Genomic DNA, 21,073 nt, shown 5'->3' with positions numbered 1-21,073 from the left:
AATAGGGCCTCCTGGTCAAATCTCTGGGAGGCTATGACAAGCAGATGGATAGGACCTGGGTTTAAGACATTGGCTAAGTCCCTCTACCATAACCCATGAGTTAAGATTTGATTTATGGGGGTTATTCTGAACTAGTGAATATAGAAGGGGTATCAGGCAAGTTTGCCCTTGCTCCCTCCCACTGTTTGCTTTGTACATGAGCCCCTTATCAGGCAAATTCAGTATAATCCGGCAATTTTGCTAATAGACTCCCTGGGGGGAGGGGTAGACAGACATTTTTGCTTAAGCGGATGATTTGGCTATTGGTACCCCGATACTACAAGCTCAATTTTAGAAATTGATAGGGAAGCTTGGCGATTCAGTAGGTTCTCCACTTGTTGATTCAGGAAAAGACACAGATGGTCTTTAATAAGGAGATAGTATTTGTGGATAGACAGGTGGGAGAGGCTTCAGTGTACCTAGGCATCACTGTTAAGGCAGATGTCGTGAAAATCATGGAATATAACTTGCCCCTCTGATGCATAAAACTAAGATGGATTTCGGGAGATGGAACAATTTACGACTTTCTTTGATATGGCTGAGTAACGTTATGAAAATGATGTTCCTGCTCAAAATGTTATATGTTTTTCGGGCCATTTTCCTTGAGGTGGGAAACAAGTGGTTCAAGGAACTGGATGGGATGCTAACACGATTTCTTTGGGGATGTGCTAAACCTAGGAGTGTGTTAAAAGTTATGATCCTTACAAGAGAACAAGGCGGCTTGGCAGTCCCAAATCTTAAATTATATTGTTGGGCCTCAGCAATCCAACAATTGACCACCATTTTGCAAGTGAAGGAGCAAAGGTCGGGTGGTATAATACTTCTACGATATATGAATTATTACTTGGTGAAAAGAGAGTCTGGTTTGAGACACTGGAGGATGCCTTCCGTTTATGGGCAAATATTCGGAAAAGGGAAGCGTGGGTATTGGTCGCTTTAACTTGTATACCCCTTTGCACTGTAACCCTCGCTTACTCAAGATTTTTTGGGGATTCATGTGTTAACAGGTGGTTAATGCATGAGCCATATGGATTGAGGGACTTTGCTGCCACAGGCGCGGTAAATACATTTGAGAGGTTGTACAGCACAAACTTAAGCTTGATCATAAGGAATTTTTAAAATACTTACAGATTTGGGACTTTTTGAGGAAAAATGAGGGGGGGTGGCAGGTTTTTGTAAGGTAGAAATTATTAAGATGATTATTGGTGGGGAAATGTCAATCGGAACCCTATATCGTGTCTTGAACAGCTTGATGCAGGATGATAAAGATAAACATGCAAAAGGAAGGGTAGATAAGATAAATGCACAAGCTGACTTGGCTAATTTACTTGATGGGGCCCAATCCTATTTAATATCTGCTAATTTACAGGCTTAACATTTAAAAATCCTGCTTTAACTTGTATATTACCCCAGGAAAAACAGCAAAGTGGGGGGATAACCGGCACAAGGTGCCCAATATATAGAGAGCATGAGGCAGATACTGTCCATATGCTGGCTGGTGCCCATTATTGGGGGGCTTTAAAGAAGAAATCTCTGAGTTCCTGGTAAATTGATTGGGTGTGTAAACAGCTTCATCTCCCCAATCAGTGCTTTTTGTGGTTCATTACGAAGTAGTACCTACCTATGTTTGTGGAAATGGCAGTACTGAGGCTGTGTCTAACAACTGCCTTGCTTAACACAACCCCCCCTTGTATGTTTCATCAATGGTTGACACATCTTTTGACAATTTATCACTTGGAAAAAGCAGTGTATTTATGGAAAAGCAAGAATACCTGTATAAAAATGGCTAAAGTATGGCCCCCCTGAGTGACTGGAGTTTCCTAAGTATTGTTGGGGAATAATATCATTAAAAAAATTTGATTAGGCTATTGTCGTTAAGCAAGGGGTGGGGTCTAAGGTGTGCATTCTGTATTCATTGATAACTGCTTGTGCCACTTTATGTCTGTTTTTTGTGTAAAATGATAGTGTTTTTTTTTCTTTTGTTCTCTCTTTTTTTTGATGAATTATGCATGTTTTAAATGTTGGTATTTGATTTACTTGACGGGGTGGGATGTTAAATATTTAAAAATACAATACAAATAACATTTTCAAAATCTTAGAAATTCAGTGAAAAAAGCAAAGGTTAAAGGGCTGTTATCACTGAGATCATTAAGAAAGTGGTAATAGGTAGGGAACAACAATGAAACCTACTATTTACCTATATCAAAGACCCTAACTCAGAACACAGTAAAAGTGTGCTGAAAACTACATGGCTGACTTTTACATTTTGTAAAGACATCGATTAGCCAATCCAATATTGTCTTTTCACCGGTATGTATCACTGTATACTGAGGCATAATATATATGTAAGCAGTTTACCACATATAACTTTAACACTCCTTAAACTATCTGCACCTACTACCAAAAATGACCATTTAAACATCGTAATCTATATTCCTGCCATATTACATCTACATCTGTTCACCTATTTTCACGCTATGCTTTTTTCAAGTAACACACTCCACTCTACTCAACTCCACTCTTTGCCACTCCACTCTACGCCACTCCATTGTATGCTATTTCACGTTACACCACACTATTCCACTCTACATCTCTCCACTATATGCCACCTCACTGTACTGTAATTCATGTATGCCACTCCACTCTACTCCACTCAACTATACGCCCCTCCACTTACACCACTCAACTGTATGCTATTACACTCTATGCCAATCCATTCTATGACACTCCAGTCTTCCCCATTCCACAGTATGCCCCTCCACTCCACTTCATTCTATTCCATGGTATGCAACTCCACTCTACGCTATTCTTTTCTATGTCACTCCACTCTATGCCTCTTTAGTGTATGTCGCTCCACAGTATGCCACTCCATCAATGCCACTTCACTCTATGCCACTCCACTGTGTGCTATGGCACTGTACACCACTCCACTCTATGCCAGTCCATTGTATGTCATTCCACTCTACACTATTCCACTATATGGCACTCCCATCTGCTTCACTCCGCTGTATACCACTATACTCAATATTATTCTACTCTAGACCACTCTGTTGTATTCCACTCTACTTTATGCAACTCCAATCCACGCCACTACACTCTACTCTATTCCACTCTATGCCACTACACCAGACTGTATGCCACTACAGTCTACCCCACTATACCTCACTATAGTCTACCTCGCTCCACTCTACAGTATTCCACTCAACTCCACTCTATGCTACTCCACTGTATGCTAGTCCACTCTTTGCTACTCCACTGTACGCCACCGTACTCCACTGTATACCATTCCAATCTATGCTTTTCCACTCTGCGCCACTCCCCTTTATGCCACTCCACATTACACCACTCCACTGTACATCACTCCACTATGCACTATTCCACTGTATGCCACCCCACTCTATGCCACCACACTCAACCCAACTCTACTCTACCCCCACTTCACTCAATGCCACTGCACTTTAACCCCTTCCGTGCGGCGCACGTTCAGAGGACGTCGCGTGCACTACCTCGGTAGTGCAGCACACGTCCGCTGAACGTTCCGGCCCCGCCCGAGCAATAGAAAGTTCCGCATCAGCGCGGAACGTTCGGCGCAGCGGAGGAGTTAAGCTATTCCACCATATGCCACTCAATGCTACGTCACTCCACTGTATGCTACACCACTCTGCGCTACTTCGCTCTATGACACTCCAATGTATGCTTTTCCTCGCTACACCTTTACACTTTACCCTACTTCACTCTACATACCCTTCACTCTTCTACACTCCACTGTATGCTATTCCACTGTATGCCACTACACTCTACAACACTCCACTGTATGCTATTCCACTCTATGCCACTCCACTGTACCTCACTCTACTCTATTATGTGCTATTCTACTGTATGCAAATACACTCTGTGCCATTCAACTCTACACTATTTGATTCTTCCCCACTTCCCTCTAGCCCACTCCACTGTATGCCACTCTACAGTACGCTACTCTACTGTACACTACTCAACTGTACTCCAGTCTATGCCACTCCACTCTACGCCACTCAACATTGTTCCAGTCTATGCCACTCCAATCTCTGCTACTCTAAACACTCCACTGCTTGCCACTCCACTCTACTCCACTCCATGCAATTTCAATGTACCCTATTTTAGTGTACGCTATTCTACTGTATGCTACTCCCCTCTACATCACCCCACTGTACGCTATTCCACTGTACGCCACTCCAGTCTATGCAACTTTAGTCAAAGACCCTCCACTGATTGTCACTTCACTCTACGCTATTACATTGTACACTACTCCACTTTACGCCAATCCACTGTATGCTGCTCCACTCTAAGCCACTCTTCTCTATGGCATTCCACTGTACACTACTCCACTCCACCCAACTCCACTATACCCCACTCCTATGTACACTATTCTACTGTATGCCACTTCCTTGTAAACGGTACAAAAGGGGGTGGTGATGGACGGAGCATCTGAACTAACCCTGGGCGTAGTGGGCGTAGTGGGGCTTCGCGAAGCTACGCGAAGTGGGCAAAAAACTACGCCCACCCGCGCACTTCGCGTAGCCCCACTATGCGCCACCCGCCTCCCTCCCGCCCTCCCTAAATGCTTTAAAAGAAGTTATCAATGAATTATAAAACCACTTACCTAGTCCGCCGCGTCCCCGGGGCTCCCGCTCGTCATCGCGCCGCCAGCGCGCGCGTCATGAATACTAATGCGCATGCGCGGGCGGCCGCGCATGCGCATTAGTATCTACGACGGCGGCGCCGGCGGCACGATGACGAGCGGGAGCCCTGGGGACGCGGCAGACAAGGTAAGTGGATTTATAATTCATTTATAACTTCTTTTAAAGCATTTAGGGAGGGCGGGAGGGAGGCAGGCGGCGGGCAACTTCGCTACGCCCACGCTACGCCCACAAAGTGGGCGTAGTGTTGCCTGCTTCGCCTACTTCGCAAAGGGCGAAGTAGGCAACACAACGCCCACTTCGTGGGCGTAGCGAAGTTGCCCGCCCAGGGTTAATCTGAACCAATCAAACACTCACACCCAGTCAGTAGATCTGGGTTTAATCCATCACCGTTCTTTAGCCCACTCTGCCACCCCAGTTCAAACATGGCTATATGCAAATCAGTCTGACCCTGTGCCTTATGGGAACAGTCCAGCCCGAACTGCCAAGCCATGCCTTCCCTGGACCGGAAACAAGCTTCGGAGGACCGGTCTCTGGCATTACAGCCATCTTCAGCCCGGCTTGCTTGAATCCAGTGGCAACGTGAGCAAGGGACTCACGTCTGAACATACCCTGCCACACTTATGGCGGCCAAAAGCGGTACAAAAGGGGGTGGTGATGGATGGAGCATCTGAACCAATCAAACACTCACACCCAGTCAAAAGATCTGGGTTTAATCCATCACCGTTCTTTAGCCCACTCTGCCACCCCAGTACAGACATGGCTATATGCAAATCAGTCTGACCCTGTGCCTTATGGGAACAGTCCAGCCCGAACTGCCAAGCCATGCCTTCCCTGGACCGGAAACAAGCTTCCGAGGACCAGTTTCTGGCATTACAGCCGTCTTCAGCCCGGCTTGCTTGAATCCAGTGGCAAAGTGAGCAAGGGACTCACGTCTGAGCATACCCTGCCACACTTATGGCGGCCAAAAGCGGTACAAAATGGGGTGGTGATGGACAGAGCATCTGAACCAATCAAACACTCACACCCCGTCAAAAGATCTGGGTTTAATCCATCACCGTTCTTTAGCCCACTCTGCCACCCCAGTTCAGACATGGCTATATGCAAATCAGTCTGACCCTGTGCCTTATGGGAACAGTCCAGCCCGAACTGCCAAGCCATGCCTTCCCTGGACCGGAAACAAGCTTCCGAGGACCGGTTTCTGGCGTTACAGCCGTCTTCAGCCTGGCTTGCTTGAATCCAGTGGCAAAGTGAGCAAGGGACTCACATCTGAGCATACCCTGCCACACTTATGGCGGCCAAAAGCGGTACAAAAGGGGGTGGTGATGGACAGAGTATCTGAACCAATCAAACACTCACACCCAGTCAAAAGATCTGGGTTTAATCCATCACCGTTCTTTAGCCCACTCTGCCACCCCAGTTCAGACATAGCTATATGCAAATCAGTCTGACCCTGTGCCTTATGGGAACAGTCCAGCCCGATCTGCCAAGCCATGCCTTCCCTGGACCGGAAACAAGCTTCCGAGGAACGGTTTCTGGCATTACAGCCGTCTTCAGCCCGGCTTGCTTGAATCCAGTGGCTAAGTGAGCAAGGGACTCACGTCTGAGCATACCCTGCCACACTTATGGCGGCCAAAAGCATTACAAAAGGGGGTGGTGATGGACGGAGCATCTGAACCAATCAAACACTCACACCCAGTCAAAAGATCTGGGTTTTCGGGGGCGCTAGAGGGCGCACTGCGGAATGGCTGGCTAACTAGGCAGCTCCGCCGGACGGCTCCCTTTCTTTGCCAAAAAAACGGGTAAAAGTCACGGATTCTTATGCCAAACTAAAAATTACAGTGGCGGAAGAGGCCCAGCACGAGATGGAGTAATTATCATTGCCGTGTAAGCTGCTGAACAGAGGTATTCTGACTCGGAGTGATCGCTGTTGTGCGAGTCCGGAGCAGACAAGATGGCGGCTACCCGGGAACTGCCGAAGGAGTAGGCGAATCGTACTGCTGGGCAACTCACGATAAAGGCACACCGATATCAAGACGCGACCTTGTGAGTACATATGGCAAACAAGGGTGCTGACAGATGCCACGTTAGAAAAAACAAACTCTGATGTGCTGAGACCACTGCTTGTACTTTTGCGGTGACTCGTACTGGGTTTCTGGCGATCTGAGAGCGCATACGCCGTTTCTGCATGAATGTACAGGCACACGTCTAACATTGCACAGCTCGATAACGTATGATGCCATAACGATTGCTGTGAATTATTATACAGGAGGTGGGACAGGCGCTGGAAAATCTGTTTCAATGCGGCAGTTTACACATAAGGGCGCGAAAACCGAGCGCTAAGATGGCGGCGCCCGGATCGGCGCAATACTGATGCCAGGCCACCGATTGTGGACACTAGCTGTGTATCAATAGCGCAGACACATGTAAACACGCCACAGACATATACCTTGACTATGCGTGTTGTGCTATAAAACCTGCGGACACTGGTTTGCACTGGGGATTGTTCACTCGCCGTTTATTCCTGCGGACTAAACACTGGGAAATGTTGAAATGTCGGAAGGCGAAATAACAATGGCGTTGCTGATTAAGAATATGTATTGAAGGACCAAGGGTACTGCTGGCCTCACAACCTTTCCTCCATCGAAGTTGACGCCGGGTTGTTACCACGCAATACTAAGCACAGCTGGTAAATGCGGAGGGATGCAATGTTATCCACCATTTGACGCCGCAAACGGAAGGTACGAGCTGCCGCATACTGTGCACATGCTATGGTAAACGAATTCTGGCAATAAATCCTACCAGTCTAATTAATGTTGGCAGACACTAACTCTATGCCAAATAGCGCTGGAGCGACTTGCGCTTTACACGACGAACGCGTGGTGACAGCCATTTCAGGAAGTGCGGTCCATACCAGTGGCGCATTGCAGGACAAGGCATGAGCAACGACCACCATCTATCGAAAATACACCTGCTCCACTATAACACAGTACGCGGCAATGTCGACCAGCGCCTTAAGCGCCAAATCAATCACGCAGCATATGCCAGCACTAAGTGGTGCTAACTATTGATCGCATTTACCCAGTACCCTCCAGAACTAGACTACATGGTCCATTCCACACCGCAGGCGCCCAGGACTGATTCAGTGATAGCAGCGCAAGCAACTGCACTGCGTGCCGGTACAACGCCATAAAAGATTACGCAGGATCTGCGAGGAGGGAGCAATAGAAGATACCACCGCCACAGCACTGCAGGAGGGGAAGACCCCGCAAAATGGGGAAACCAGACAAGCAACAGCCAAAACTCAACTTCGATCAACGGTGATCTGTTAGAGGACCACACCCGCATTCAGATACGGAGGCTGAGGCAGAACGCACGCCACCCAAAGGCATGGAGGCTATGCTGAAGGCAATACAAGACAGTCTGCAGGACATGCATGGCAAAATGGACCATTTAACGACGCGAATGGACACCATGGCTGCCAAAGTAGATCGTCATGGAGAGCGGCTAGATGAGGCAGAGACCAGGATTTCTGCAGTAGAAGATGAATCGCGCGCAAGCACCTCCAAATGCACGGGATTCGAGAAGATTCTGGAAGTTATCAAGTCTAAATCTGAGGATTTGGAAGCGAGATCACGCCGAAACAACATACGCATAGCGGGCGTACCGGAATCGACGAACATAGGTAACATGGAGACATATGTGGAGGAAATGTGCCTTTCCTTGTTTGTCAAAGACAAGCTATCACATGTTTTCATTGTGGAAAGAGCACATAGAACATTGACGCCACGACCACCTCCGGGAACACCACCAAGACCGATAGTGGCCCGCATACTAAACTACTGCGACAGGGATGCAATTCTGTGCATGGCGCGGGAACAGAAGGATCTCCAATACCAATCCAACAAGCTTGCATTCTTCCCCGACTACACACAAGCAGTCCAACAAGCTCGCAGGGAATTCAACGGCGCAAAGGCAAAACTGCGAGAACTACAAGTGGAATACGCCATGCTCTACCCAGCGAGACTGAAAGTGACCTGGGAAGGTAAACCAACACTTCTCACTTCTCCTAAGGCGGCGAACGACTTCATAAAGAAAATCACAAACCACCGCAAAACCGGCCAACGTCAGCAACAAGATCAGGATGAAGACTGACAATAAATGTTATGTTTAAGTTTATCTTCATGTCTGCTGAGTTATGGAAGACTTAGATGGGTAATGTCACCGCATCGTTCCAGTGTTAATATGTAGACGCAGACACAACGTCGGTGGGTAAGACTTACCGTATCTCTTTATTGACTAATGTTGGGTGGATTGTCCTCTCCACTGTGTACAATGGGGTGTATATGTGGCTTTCTACATACCACATGATATGAGAGGAGCGAGTGGTATGATACAGTCGTAGTGTCATGCCTGTGCCAGAGAAGAGGTATACTGTACACACACACTATAGAAGACTGAGCCGTTGTGAGGTACAAACCATCAACGACTATAACAAAGATGCTTACCTACATCACAGAGCGATACCTAGACTTGAAACTCACTACTTCGTGCTGTCGGCAATGAAACAACCATTGACTGCTTGGGATACACTACCATAACAGCTACCATCTATTTTCAAGCAAGGCATCCAAATGTTAGATAATAACTCAATACTGTGCCCTCGTTCCTGCTCAGTGCCTTAATTACAGTGGAGTAGACATTACACTTCACTATTCCTATACAGGCACAATCCTCTTGTTTTTGTAAATGTATCTGCTCCAGGACTTGCATGTTATTCGCACGATGTGGTAACACACACTCCACACAGTACCAGCGTCACACTAGCAGTCTGCAGGGAGCATACATATTGAATCTAAGTTGTCGTTACGCGCTTGCCTGCACTTATGAGAGAGTATTGCAGATTGTCACTTACAAATCACTCACTCCCCGATGTTGGATGGGCCATATACACTGATGTTGTATACATGAAAAGAATCCAGTGACTACATGTAATAACATGACCGTCCACATCCGCTAGTTCGGATGTTGTTGTGCAGTCCGGGCGGACCCCCCCATTGGGTGTTCCCAGACACAGTTTCAATGCAAATGGGATGTTTGTTGAGGGTATGGCATCAGCAGGATTGGGCTGCTGTTGTGGGGTGGGGGGAGGTGGGGGAGATTGTTATGGTTATTTATAGATCAGACTGCTTAAGATGCATTGCCTACAACCGGCTGTACCACTTTCATCACTATACACATGGAAACCGCCTGCGCTGTTACTACACTGTCCTAGGACTCCTCCTCGTTCGGAGTGGGGAGACAGATATACTTACTTACAACTCTTCCTATGGCTAGTACTATATCTCCGTCCAAAGCACTGAATGTCCTGTCATGGAATGTTAGGGGTTACACTAACCCCAAGAAAATTCGTCACATATTTGCTTGTTTAGACAGGTGGCACATTGACATTGTTATGTTTCCGGAAACGCATGAATCTCCACTTTCGTGTGCACAAGTGGGTAGAAGATGGGCTGAATCGCTGCATTGTTCCAAATACTCAAACTATGCTAGGGGTGTTTCTATCCTGGTAAAAAAGGGCACACATTTCAGGGTAAGCACAACAACACTGGACACCAATGGAAGATATGTAATAGTGCGAGGCAGCATACGTGGAAGGCAGATAACACTGGTGAACACTTACGGCCCGAATACGGATTCGCCAGAATTCTTCCAGGATGTTTGGCAGCACCTAAGAACTGATGCAAATCAACTGCTGTTGTGGGGTGGCGATTTCAATATTGCACTAGACGATACACTTGACAGATCAGGGAACACGACAGAACATCACACACATGCTAGGGCCGAATTACTGGACATTATGCTCGACTTATCACTGAAGGATATATGGAGGGTGAGACATCTGGGATCCACAGAAGCGACACATACATCTGTGCCCCACACCAGCTGGTCGAGAATAGACTACTGGTTGGGAACGGCCGACATTTTATTGTGGACTCACGCCATCACGCACATGCCCAAAACACTATCAGATCACAACCCCGTTAAACTGTCACTAAACATCCCGAATTATACACCTCCGCCGTACAGTTGGCGTTTCAATAACAACGCACTCACAGACCCTCTATATATCGATACCATTGGCAAGGCTATCAAAGAATACTTCCAACTCAATGCTGACACCACGGAAGACACTGGACTTTTATGGGAAGTGTTCAAGGCAACACTACGGGGGGTCTGTATAAGCACGACCGCTGGCATACTAAAAGACATCAGAGCACAGATTTCATGATGTGAAACCTCGCTACGCGCTTTAGAACGCCAATATGAATTAACCCCGAATCCAGTCATACTGAAAGACATTAGAAACTTGCTCACAGAACATCAAAACTTTGTGCAGATTAAATCAAATATCTAAGTAAACGACATGTAGCTAGATTGTACGGGGAAGGCGGTAGGCCAGGTAGAGCTTTAGCTACTAAAATATGCACTGGACACAAGCCACAAGTAATCACGAAGACTGTTGGGGAGGATGGAATACCACACACTGATCAGACGGGCATTCTACAAAGCTTCGTACACACCTACCAAGACCTATATACATCACGACCAGTTGCCTCACAGCGCGAAACACTGCAATACCTTGATGATATTGCTATTGCTTGGCTGTCAGACAGCCAGAGGCGATATCTAGCCCAACCATTAACGAGGGAGGAAATAACTAAAGTAATAGCATCGTTGCCAAATGGAAAAGCACCAGGGCCAGATGGATTCACTTGTGAATTCAACAAAACTGAGGTACTGGGTTTTTCAGAACCGGTACCGAACCGGTAACCCAGTGGTGTCAGGGTACACACCCAAAGACATCGAGTACTTTCCTGATTTAGACCACAGAAACCTAGAGTCTTCTAGGTGAAGTCAAGGATCGATTTTATTGGCTGCAACCAAGGTAACAGGCGTCCTAGAAGTACAACAGCACGGGATGTATATTCTCAGGAGACTGCTCAATCTTACAAAGCCAGCCTTCTCTTTTTATACAAAATATTATGCTTCAGGCAAACATTCTTAAATTTACAGTAGGCCATTCACATATTTTCACTACAAAGAAAAAGCAGAGTCATGATGACAAGCCCACATTACAGTTCGTCCAGCCCATAATAAATCACCTGGCAAGGCCCAACAGTTTCATCAGATATCAGTGGACCCCCAATAAAAACGGGCATCTCCTCCTCGTAAAGCAAGTCAGAGAGAAAGGAACAGGGACAGGTGGGAGCTAGATTAAGCAATATCGTGTTGGCTAGAGCAGCACTTTTTTAAAATACCTGTTTTGTATTTTATTTGTATTTTGGTTATTTCCCCCTGGTTTTAACTTTGGCCAATTCGAATTCCACTCACCTGCACGATAAAACTTAAACAAAGCACCGCACTTTGCGGGTCCTTTTCCACCCCTTTTCACCGGCGGCCATCTTAGGGGAAGTACGGGACGCTCGGCGGCGCCATCTTTGTTGACGCGCTAGTGCCTCACTCACTCACAGGTATTTAGGGCGGGCAAATTCAAGGGATCTGCCTTGACTAGACAGGGCGCGCTACTTAGTATCGCAGCGCCTAACAGAGACCACGCTTGAGAAGCAATATCGTGTTGGCTAGAGCAGCACTTTTTTAAAATACCTGTTTTGTATTTTATTTGTATTTTGGTTATTTCCCCCTGGTTTTAACTTTGGCCAATTCGAATTCCACTCACCTGCACGATAAAACTTAAACAAAGCACCGCACTTTGCGGGTCCTTTTCCACCCCTTTTCACCGGCGGCCATCTTAGGGGAAGTACGGGACGCTCGGCGGCGCCATCTTTGTTGACGCGCTAGTGCCTCACTCACTCACAGGTATTTAGGGCGGGCAAATTCAAGGGATCTGCCTTGACTAGACAGGGCGCGCTACTTAGTATCGCAGCGCCTAACAGAGACCACGCTTGAGAAGCAATATCGTGTTGGCTAGAGCAGCACTTTTTTAAAATACCTGTTTTGTATTTTATTTGTATTTTGGTTATTTCCCCCTGGTTTTAACTTTGGCCAATTCGAACTCCACTCACTTGCACGATAAAACTTAAACAAAGCACCGCACTTTGCGGGTCCTTTTCCACCCCTTTTCACCGGCGGCCATCTTAGGGGAAGTACGGGACGCTCGGCGGCGCCATCTTTGTTGACGCGCTAGTGCCTCACTCACTCACAGGTATTTAGGGCGGGCACATTTAAGGGATCTGCCTTGACTAGACAGGGCGCGCTACTTAGTATCGCAGCGCCTAACAGAGACCACGCTTGAGAAGCAATATCGTGTTGGCTAGAGCAGCACTTTTTTAAAATACCTGTTTTGTATTTTATTTGTATTTTGGTTATTTCCCCCTGGTTTTAACTTTGGCCAATTCGAATTCCACTCACCTGCACGATAAAACTTAAACAAAGCACCGCACTTTGCGGGTCCTTTTCCACCCCTTTTCACCGGCGGCCATCTTAGGGGAAGTACGGGACGCTCGGCGGCGCCATCTTTGTTGACGCGCTAGTGCCTCACTCACAGGTATTTAGGGCGGTCATGTCGACGCGCAGCGTTCACGCGCTGCGTGAGCACGCCGGAGTCACGCCAGAGTCCAGCCCGTCTGCGCCCGTCCGCGCGGGGGCACGGATTTCTGGTCGGCGGAGCATTTTTTCCTCGGAAGAATTGTATCAATTAGATAAGGGGGGACAGTCTCTGGACCCAGCCGTTATAGCCTTACTGGACGCCATGTCCATTTTAAAACCACCTACAGTGATACCAGAAACTCAGTCACGCTCTTTAAAGCTGACCTGCCTAAATACACGGTCTTTACATAGACACAACCTGGAGATTTTCACCCTACTCCAAGATGAAGATATCGATGTCCTTACCCTCTCGGAGACCTGGCTCGGGGATAGCTCATTACCAGACATCATAGCAGCTGTCCCGAGTGAGTATGATATAGTATGGCACAATCGTGCTGATAATGCCCGAGGGGGGGGGAGTAGCGATTATATTTAAGACATTTTTAATAGTAACTAAAATACTGGCAGAAACTGCGGACTTAGCTGACACACTTTCAGTAAAGATTATGTTTGATAATCTGTGTCTAGTGATCCTTACAGTGTATCGTCCACCTAACTCAAACCCAGGGTTTAACGATCTGTTCATGGCTACTATATCGGACATCTGTTCCCGATATAAAAATATAGTAGTAACCGGAGATTTTAATTTTCACTGGGATAAGGAAGTAAAGGAACCAGCAGCCCGCTTCTTGGAGACCACTATGTCCTCATTGGGCTTTCGACAGTTGGTAGAAACCCCCACACACATAAAAGGACATATCCTTGATCTTATTTGGACGCTAGATCCTAAAGTAGCACTTCTGAGGGTTTCACCCTGCATTTGGTCGGATCATCACTTAATCTACTGTGACGTACCCATTAATGCAAAATCGATGCAATTGCCACCTAAAATGAAGAAGGTCCGTCAATGGAAAAAAGTTGACTTACAAACTTTGTCTTCTACCCTTTCGGAATTGGTTTACCCAATTGCCTCTAATACTGACCTCGATCAGGAGTATAGGGACATTACTGACAATCTGATCAGAGCAATTGATCAGATTGCACCAGAAAAGCAGCAAAGGGTAAAAGGAGTTGGAAAGGGAGCTCCATGGTTTACATCTGACCTAAGGGAGCACAAAAAGAAGCTCCGAAATGCAGAAAGAAACTGGCGGAGGAAAAAAGAGGAGGAAAGTAGAGAGCAATACAAAACCTTGCTCAATATCCATAAAAAGCTCATCCTGGACACTAAAGCTAAATACTATAAAAATCGTATAAAGCAAGCTGAAAATGTCCAGAAGGAAACCTTTAAAATACTAATCGAATTGAGCAAAAAACCTGAAAATATGGAAGTAGCAATCAGCTGCGACACTTTCCAAAGCTACTTTCTAGAGAAGGTAGAGACTATCTTACAGGACATTGGGAATGGTACCGTGACTGAATCCATCAAGTCACAGGCCGCCCAGACTCCCGCGGAAACGCATATTTCAAATTTTCCACTGATGGATGCGATGAGTCTTGAGCAACTCATGAGCAAAGTTAAATCTGGCTCCCCGGCGGACCCCTGCCCCCCTAGTGTCTTTCGTTTAGCACGCCCTACCCTGGAAGACCACATCCTCTCCCTCCTGAACAATTCATTAGACACAGGACGGCTACCAGCTAGCTTCAAAGAAGCTCGAGTGAAGCCGCTAATAAAGAAACCAGGAGCTAACCCTAAGATTCTGAAAAATTATAGGCCTATCTCTCAACTCCCGTTCCTGTCAAAAATCCTTGAACAACATGTGCTGAAGTCCCTGGCCTCGTTCCTGGAGTTGCACCATTCTCTCCATGATCTGCAGGCGGGGTTTCGTGCACATCACAGCACCGAGTTGGTGATGCTCTCGGTGCTGGACGAGCTCAGAGGGATGGCTGACAGCAAGAAACCGAGCGCCCTGATACTTTTAGATCTATCGGCGGCGTTCAATACTGTCAGCCATACCCTGCTCCTGGATAGACTGGATAATTTCGGGATTCGAGACATGGCCTATAGGTGGTTGGAATCTTTCCTAGTAGGGAGAACACAGAGGATTCAGCTGGGGGATAAGGTATCGGAGGTGGGAAATCTGACATGCGGGGTCCCCCAAGGCTCCGCATTGTCCCCACTCCTCTTCAACCTATACCTGCAACCACTGATAAGCTCCTTGGCAAAGATGGGATGTCGCGTATTCAACTACGCTGACGACACCCAACTATTATTGAGCATAGAGAACACAGTGCTGGCACAGACTTACGCGCAGGATGTTCTAAGATTTACAGTGAGTTGGATGACTATGAACCTTTTGAAGATTAACCCTGAAAAAACAGAGGTTCTAGTTGTATCATCTACATGTTCCCCATGGAGTGACTTGTACTGGCCCCAGGAACTAGGTCCAACTCCTAAACCAGTGGATAAGGTGAAAAGCCTAGGCATTAAGATTGACAGTGAACTGTCAATGTGTAGTCAGATCTCCTCCATAGTAGGGACCTGCAATGGTCTAATTAGACAATTGCGTAAATTAGTCCCTCTTCTATCCCAGTCCATGCTTCGCACTGTAGTCTCTGCCACGATAATCTCAAGGCTGGACTACGGAAATGCCCTTTACTTGGGCCTTCCAAAAATTCTGATCAGCAGACTGCAGGTGATCCTAAATGACGCCGCACGTCTTATTTTTAAGCTTCCAAGAAGATCTCATGCTTCTCCACTGTTGCAGAGCCTCCATTGGTTGCCTATTGGGCAAAGGTCTGTTTTCAAAAGTTTATGTATAGCCCATAAGGCAATCTACGGGCAAGCACCCGTTTACATAAAGGAACGGTTGGAGGTATATAAACCGGAACGAAGACTAAGGTCCTCAGATGCACAGTTGTTGGTGTGCCCCCGGTTTAGGTTGACCACAAAAGGTGGGAGATCCTTTTCTACTCTGATACCAAAAATTTGGAACAAACTACCTGAGACCCTCCGTAAAGAAGGTAATCTCCTTCGCTTCAGAAAAATCCTAAAAACAATCTTGTTTAGGGATGCGTTGAGCTCAGTTTAAACATTATGTTGCTCTCCTCCTTCTGATAATTATGTAGTTGTTGCCCTTCGGTCATAAGCGCCTTGAGACCTGCCGGTGAGTTGGCGCTATAAAAGCCGGAATTAACAATAACAATAACAATAACAATTAGGCAGGGTGTGTGTGCGATGAAAAGGGTTTATTACATGTTGTGCCTTGATGCTATCTCGTTGGGCCACTGGGAGAGGAACTGACCAAACAGGTTCGGCCTGAGGCAAAGGTTTCAGCTTGCCCAGGTCAGAGAAAAGTCAATCAAGGTGTACGTGTCCTTTGATATCGAATTTAGCTGTATTATAAGCCTATGTCAGGGCAACCCACAAAATGGCTGCCGTACACAAAATGGAAGCCAAGGGTTCAAGACGAAAATGACGATTTCGAGGTGAAATCGTCACTCGAATATGAGGAAAATGCTGGTACATAGTGTACTAGCCATTTTCGGTCTTTTGATATAAAAATCGTCATGCTACGACGAAGTTTTATTCATGAGTTCAGAATTTTCAGAACTACTAACCCTCCTTTTGCCCTTACATAGGCAATTAACCTATCCTCATGCTAATCTGAGTCCAGGTCTATATTCCTAAAGTCATTGAGATGTTGCTGTAACATCATTCTATTACTTAGTTCTTCTTTTGATACAGGTTTCCTTACACATGATGTAGCACAGAGGCCACATATTGCAGGAGCACACTGCATGCACAGACAGAACAGGAAAAGAATGGCTAAGACCATCCCAATGACCATCAGAATTTTCCATCCCCCGCCGGATATCAGTTCCCAGAACCATCCCATCAAAGACCAATCTCCTTTATGCACATGAATAGATTCGGAAATCTTATGCAGTTTAGAGATGGCCTGGTACACTGTTGGAGCGTTATCTGGAATGAAAACACAGCAACTCGATTGGATCAATCTACATACCCCACCTCGGTCTGCAAGTATGACATCTAATGCGACCCTGTTCTGAAGGGTCATAAGACGATCTGACTGGAGCTCAGCAGTCAAGTTACTATGGGCACCAGCAGTTTCAATTACGGTGGACTCAACCACCCTTGTCAATTGCCTTATGTTCCTGCTGTTAACCATGGGTCCCCAGAACGGCAGAAAACCCTTTACGAAGTCCCCAAATTCTTGTCCTGCAGTGTCTTCTTCGCTGAAGACACCTCTAACTATCCTTGTCCTGTGGTAATCTGCCGCCGCTGTGTAGGTGGGAGGCAGCAGGAACGAAACAAAACATGTGCCCGAAAAGTCAGGGGGCAACCATGTATAGGCTCTATCATGGCAGATGAAATAGGTACCCTTAGCTGCTAAGAACGGAGGGGAAGTCTGAGATGCAAAAACATATGTTTCAGTGCAGATGCTTTTCCCTAGCTGAGCTCTGGGATTCTTGCCAGTACCTTGCAGACACAGGTGAACCTGTTGGGTACAATCCAAATCGGGGAAGATCTCTTAGCTTGCTGTTTCTCACTCAGAGTAGATCCATATCCGGTTACGTTCCATCCTATATATACTAGTGTCTCATCTCTCGGGATAGTCTCATAAGAAATAGCTTCCTTAATCATGTCTACTATACCCTTAACTAGAGCACTATTCTTAGGATTGTCTGTTACAGAACGTAGGGGGTAGATTTCATGTGCATATATGAACATTGTTCTGTATGCCCACACAGAACCATTGTGGCTGAAAGGCAGGACCAGATAAGGGATACCTTTATCCGTTGTGTGAGGCATAAGACCACACACCCAACAGTTAGTTGTGTTCATTACTAGTTGGTGTTGGTGCAAAAGCTGAACAAAGGAGTTATTAATAAACTCTAATCTCCTAGCTGATTCGTGTTCAGGAAGGGGTTGAAAAGAGTGTGGGGAAACAGTAGAAGGAGGAGGTATAGGCGATGTAGTGGGTGCAAATGTTACTCGAAAAGAGAATAAAACATAACTTATTAAAAATATCATCACACTGAATAACATGAAAATGCACAATATCAAAAAGCTTTTCTTTGTCATTATTTTACGTATCCTGGCTTTAAAGTTCATAGTTTTGGCAGGTCTCTCCATCTCGAAAAACTCCATCCTCTCTAAAGTGCTGCCTGCGATGGGAGGTTGTTTCTGCTAAGGAATGCTTCTGTCAGTCTAGGGCAACTCCCTTGGACCAACCAGAACTGTCGACCTAACGTCGTCAGCTGCACCCCAAAGACTTTGGGCAATCGCGGCCCTAGCAGCGGAACCCGGATGGCGGTTCGAAAAACAAAAATAAGCACGTTTCTCAGATGGGAGAGCTGCGCTTTCAAAAATAGTATTTGGAGGGAAAAAAACTTTTATTAGTTCGTATTTCTCGGCCTCAGATTATACCGTTGTTTTCCTGGTATTGTATTATCTTGGAAAAGGAGTTCAGGTTCTGTAGTGTCCAATCGTACTGATGGTGATACAGCTGGTTGCAAAATTTTATCACTCTCTTGTTCAGTAAGTGTTCCTTTTACTCGTGCATCACTGAAAGGCAGAAAACGTGGCACAGTTTCAGTCTCTGAGTCGGCGACACCCTTCTGGACCCACTGGTCGTACGGCAGAGGTAAAGGTACCCTCTTGCAGTGGACTCCGTGGATCCAGTGCTTCTTCCCTTCCACTCGAACAGCTGATCTCGTGGAAAGAAGGACGAGGTGTGGTCCGGTCCACCTGGGCTGGTCGTTCTTGGTTCGCTGGAAATTCTTCACGAGCACCCAGGTTCCAGGGTCGATGGGGTGACCTGGAATCTCAGAGACCGGAGGCAGGGTGTCATGGACCTGTTGGTGTAAAACACGCAATTTAGCCGTCAATTCGTACAAATAATCAAGCAAAACAGGGTGTTCTATTTCACTGAACTTAGTGGGCCTTGGCACTCCTCATATGTTGGCCGGGCGGCCGAATACGATCTCATAGGGACTAAGTCCCACTCGCGAATGCACAGTCATTCTGGTGGATAGGAGTGCCAGGGGTAGAGCATCAGGCCATTTGAGACCAGTGCTCGCTTGAATTTTGGCTAATTTAAGTTTTAAAGTGTCGTTGTAGCATTCTACTAATCCAGCTGATTGGGGGTGATTTGCAGCGTGGAACTTTTGCTGAATGTCTAGCCCTTCACATACTCTCTTCATCACACGACCCAAAAATTCACTCCCATTGTCACTCCAAACCATTCTAGGCATTCCGAATCTGGGGAAGAACTCTTTCACAAGGGCTTTAGCTGTGGATAAGGCAGTGTTGTCTTTTAGGGGGTAGGCTTCCACCCATCTTGAAAAGGCACAAAAAACAACGAGTACGTATTTTAAATTGTTGCACCTCTCCATGTGGTTGAAATCTAGCTGCAAAACCTCGAACGGATACGTAGGAGGTGCAAAATGACCAGCTGGAGTTGGGGTTCCCCTACCAGGGTTATGTTTCAGACACACCATGCAATTCTTGACCACATTCTCTGCACACTTAGGAATTCCTGCATTTTGCCATACTGGAGCCAACAACTTACAAATCCCTTTCACACTGATGTGAGCCATTCCATGAGCCATTGTAACCACTGCAACCACATATGCATCGGGTAACAACCATCTCTGATGTTCTGACAATTCAATCCAACAACCATTTTCATCCATTCTACCCGTACTTTCTCTCCACATGTTCAACTCTTTCTATGTAGCCTCAGCTTGAATAGACTTCACACTCTCTATCGTGTCTTCACACATTCCAACATCACCAACCCATCTTGCAGGGCCTGTAACATACATTCGGCTCATTACATTCCTTGCAGTTTCTTTCGCGATTTCGTCAGCAAATGCATTTCCACGACCAACATCATCAGTCACCTTCTTGTGAGCACTACATTTCACAATCGCCACTTGCAGAGGCAAGGTCAGTGATTCAAGAAGCTCATTCACCAACTGACCATGCTGAATCTTAGCTCCATGCGAAGTCAGGAATCCACGTTCTTTCCACAATCGTCCAAAACTATGAGCCACACCAAATGCATACTGACTATCGGTATAGATAGTCACTTTCATTCCTTTAGACAACACACATGCTCTTGTAAGTGCAATCAATTCTGCTGCTTGAGCTGAATTATGTGGAATACGTGCAGCTTCAACAATTGTATGCAAAGTCGTGACATCATATGCTGCAGTCGTGTCACCATTCGGGAGCTTGAAGCATGAACCATCCACCCATAATGTACCATCACATTCAGCAAGAGGAGTATCTAGGAGATCTACTCTCCCTTTCGTTTCTTCTTCTGTTCTAAGAAAACAATCATGCTGTTCAGAAGCATCTAGTTCCTCTACAATTGGCAACAACGTAGCTGGGTTGAGAGTGTTGCATCTTTTTATGTGCACATGACTTGCTAACAAGGTTAATTCGTAACCTGACAATCGAGCACTAGTTAAGTGCAGTGTCTTGGTTCTGTTTAACAACGTGTCCACTGCATGTGGAACCATCACAACTAGCATGTTATTCATCACTAGACCAGCAGACTGTCGAATAGAAACAGCTGCTGCCGCCGTTGCTCTTAAACAACTCGGCAATGCTTTAGCTACCGGATCCAAAGTCGACGAAAAATATGCACATGAACGCTGCTTGTCTCCAAACAACTGAGTCAACACTGATAATGCACAACCTTCTTTCTCATGGACATACAATGTAAAGGGCTTACTGTAGTTGGGGGTACCTAACACAGGAGCCGAACATAATG

Source organism: Lissotriton helveticus, chromosome 3_1 (assembly GCF_964261635.1).
Source record: "Lissotriton helveticus chromosome 3_1, aLisHel1.1, whole genome shotgun sequence".
NCBI classification, from domain to species: domain Eukaryota; kingdom Metazoa; phylum Chordata; class Amphibia; order Caudata; family Salamandridae; genus Lissotriton; species Lissotriton helveticus.
Note: the sequence above shows the minus strand (reverse complement) of the source record.